Source organism: Salvelinus namaycush, chromosome 2 (genome assembly GCF_016432855.1).
Source record: "Salvelinus namaycush isolate Seneca chromosome 2, SaNama_1.0, whole genome shotgun sequence".
NCBI lineage: Eukaryota > Metazoa > Chordata > Actinopteri > Salmoniformes > Salmonidae > Salvelinus > Salvelinus namaycush.
This window is the reverse complement of record NC_052308.1, coordinates 42,005,151-42,009,107: the sequence shown is the minus strand read 5'-3', so window position 1 is coordinate 42,009,107 and position 3,957 is coordinate 42,005,151. Positions and strand designations below refer to the sequence as shown.

At 39.6% G+C, this 3,957-nt stretch overlaps 1 long non-coding RNA gene across 1 annotated transcript; it reads right to left on the bottom strand.

Moving 5' to 3' along the window:
- Window positions 1-1,498: 1,498 nt before the first annotated feature.
- On the bottom strand, window positions 1,499-3,201 carry LOC120026108. The gene is made up of 3 exons (XR_005473061.1): window positions 3,165-3,201; window positions 2,840-2,906; window positions 1,499-2,734 (listed from the first exon to the last, which is right to left on the bottom strand). It is a non-coding gene; the product is annotated as an uncharacterized LOC120026108 (long non-coding RNA).
- Between the last annotated feature and the right edge of the window lie 756 nt (window positions 3,202-3,957).

The window sequence follows — 3,957 nt, the reverse complement described above, 5'->3', positions numbered from 1 at the left end:
TTTACCTTGATAGAACGCTCAGAGCAAAGTACGTAAATATTCTGAAAGTGTTGAGCTTGTTTATAAGGGATCACTCAATAAAAGCCTAAATGTATTCACAAATAGTTTCAGAAGCGTATCCAAAAATCCGTCCACCGGCTGGTCCTGATGTAGAAGTTTTGAGCGTCTGTCTGGCTCCAACAAGGATGGCCGTTATTCACTCATGCCCTGCACATTCAAGAGACAACATCCGCCCTCTGGTGGCCTAGATGGGCGAGACAAGGACCTTAAGCCCTGTATTCAGAGCAAAAGCCTAGTTCAGTTCAATCAAAGCAAGGCAATTAATATTGGCCATGTTTCCCACAAAAGTGGCAGAAAGCAGGCCTAAACAAAAAACACAATGTCCTGTGGACAGGAGATGTTAGGCAAATATATTGTTCAAAAGAGACGTTTTTAATGAATATACTTTTTCTTATGTCTTTCTATAGAATGTATTTATTATAGGCCTACAGATGATTTATTTACGTTAGAGAGATCTTCACACTCCAACAGCGTATCTAATTTTCCATGACGTCTGGATTATTTAATGATGGGGTTCCATGCAATGCAAACAGCAATCCTGATTGGCATTTTATGGATGTAGGCCAAAGCCACAGACACCCTGGTAGAGACAGAATAACCTAAATTCCATTGAGGAGTTGGATAGATCGAAGTAGAAAGTGAAAGATGGAGAGGTAGATAGGGGAGACTGGGGCACAAGGTAACACTTTCAGTCCTTTTCTTATTCATGAAAAGATGATTTGAGTTAGATTAATACTATTTATTATAACAACATACAGTGCCTTCAGAAAGTATTCACGCCCTTGACTTTTTTGAAAAGCTGAAATGTCTTGAGTCAATAAGTATTCCAGCCTTTTGTTATGGCACGCCTAAATAAGTTCAGGAGTAAAAATGTGCTTAAAACGTCACATCATACTTGCGGGGTGGCAGTTAGCCAGGTGGTTAAGAGCTTGGGGTCAGTAACAATAAGGTCGCTGTTTTGAATCGCCGAGCTGACTAGGTGAAAAATCTGCCAATGTGCCCTTGAGCAGCAAGGCACTTAACCCTAGTTGCTCTGGATAAGAGTGTCTGCTAAGTGACAAAAAATATATATAAGTTACATAGACTCACTCTGTGCAATAATAGTGTTTAACATAATTTTTTTAATGACTACACCATCGCTGTACCCCCCGCACACAATTATTTTTATTTATTTAACCAGGAAGGGCACATTGGGATTTAAAATCTATTTTTCAAGAGCGTCCTGGCCAAGATAGGCAGCACCAAGTCATTACAAAAATGACTGACAAACATGAAAAACTACAAGTAATCTAGTAAAAACCATAGTATTCACAAGAGTATAACAAAAATCAAAAACAGCAAATTAAAAACATTGACAGGTCAGGGAATCAGTCTCAAGATCATTCAACAGTGATTTAAAAACACCAATCGGGACAAGTTGCTGTTTTCCAGTTGCTTTTTAATGTAGAAAATTATAATGTAAAAACACTTTTAAAGCCGCAAAGGATAAGATGATCCAACTTTCCAAACAAATAATGTTTGGCTAGCCACAGCATTCAACTAGCCATTTAGCTTTCTAGCACATTGACTAATTTATTTGTAAACAATTAACAAGCTATTAAGCTACCACATGTTCTTGTCAAACTGTGAACACAGTAGCTAGTGAGCAACAAGATATGCCAAATAACAGTCTAAAAAAAACACTTCTTGAGGACAAATAAATCACATTTGACCGTTCAGACGCAAGTCACATGGCCGGGAATCAGATTTGTATCAGACTTGGAATGTGGCTTAAAATATCAGATTTGATGTGCTTTTTGGCTGTTCATCAAAGTAGACTTTAATGACATATGCCATTTAGCAGACGCATTTATCCAAAGCGAACTGTGTACATGGTAGTGGAAACAGATCATAGAAACATGATTACTATTTTGATATCATGGATGGTCAGTCCTTGCATCTTTAGCGCTGTCTATGAATTTGAGAGTGGTTACATTTCTCCATCCCTCAGATTTTTACCAAAAGAGCAGGGAGGCACTTTGTTATTGTTTCTGCTGCTGATTGCCATTTTAAGAAGTTAAGATGCAGATTAAATACACACCGAAATATGTTACAGATACTATAAAAATGTCCCATCACTCAGACAGTTAGTGAATACACAGGATCCAGCACAGCAAACAATCAAATGTATTTTACAAGAGCCCTTTTTATATAAAAAATAATAACCACAGTGGTTATAGAGGGTGCAAAAGTTCAACACCTCAGGAGCAAATGTCAGTTGGCTTTTCATAGCTGAGCATTCATAGGTTGAGAGAGAGAGTCGAAACAGCAGGACCGGGACAAGGTTGAAACGGGTATAAAAAGAAATATTGGTGTAAAAACAAGTCCACTCCGATTCCCTTTATGGATGGGTGTATCTTTGAATTTGCTGTTGAATGGCCTGCTCCTTCTCCATTTTCGGAACACCAGCCCGCTCCCCCAAAGTGATCTTTTATGGTCTTCGCAGATCTCACTCTCCGTCAGGTCCATCTGTGGCGTATAGGGGCAGGCCTCAGATGTATACTGATGGTTGTGAGCACAATCTAGCTGGGCACTGAGCTCTTTAGTGATGGTCCCGGTGGACCTCTCCTCTACTGCAGCACAGGAACACTGGCACCCAGGGGTCAGTTTGGCATGCTGTACTAACCCTTCTTTCCTGTTGGTAGAACAAAAATTAAGGCAACTATTCGGCTATAGATATATTCAAGAATCACTGCATATACTTGAAATTAACAATAGCCTTAGAAATAACATGGATTACACATATCTCCTCTGCCTCCTGCAGTCTCCTCCAGGATGAAAACAGTTTCAGGGATGAAGATGTCATCCTGAAAACAAACAAACGTTTTGTTAAGACATCTGAACCCAAATATATCAGTTGGCATTAACAAGCTACCTGTCTTGTAGGCTTTGTCAACACACACACACACACTTCTTTTTCAGCAAATATTAGCTATGTCAACTTCAGTCTGGCTAAATGAGGTGGAGCTAACAAAACTTTACAAAAACAAATCTGTCAACAAAATGCATTACAGTACTTGACTATCTGAGGTGGAAAGTAGCTACAGTAACTAATGTAAACTCACCCCATTCCGGACAAATGTGCGTAACCGCGACATTCAAACGAGGCTGCAATGAAAACGAATGGGACTGTAGTGACTGTTGGCATCAATCTGGGGTGTGAACTACGTTTCGATTCAGCGTTGATTGACATGGTAATGGACTAAGAGTATTTGAGAAAAGATGAAAAAACTGACCCCTCCGACGCTGTACGCTACATCGTGACGTGTCACCACGTTACGTACAGCGCGCATTTGCAACTCATTTTGTGCCGTACAGCCTCTTTCCACCAGGGGTAGCCCTTCTCTCGCAGATTAAAATCATGCTTAACCATATACACTTGTAAGAAAACTTCATTATTCATGAATTTGTCTAAATTAATATAATTATTGCTAATATTAAAGTAATATTTCATGACTAGGGTGCCAATTGCATTTTTTTGCGTGTCATTACTGCGAGCCATCATGACACTCAAAAGCCGGAACAGCTGCAGTTCACTTGTGAGGCTAACTTTAGCGCAGCCCTAAACCCCTCTTCAAATTCGACACAAGCCTTCAAACAGGTATGTGATGAGACATTACATAAACTCTTTGTTTTATTTACATTTTAAAGTTGATTAGTTGGACAAATCGGGTGAAAAAAACTGTTTTCTTCACACAACATATTTCCCCCTTTCAAGATCACTTCGTAGCCTTCGCTCCCCACCCGCCATTTTTAAAAAGACCCGACGCAGCTCATTGCCTTGTTGAATTAATGTAAACTCACTCACTTTTGTACATCGCCTTGGTCCGTACAATTGACCTTATTTTTGCGCCCAAA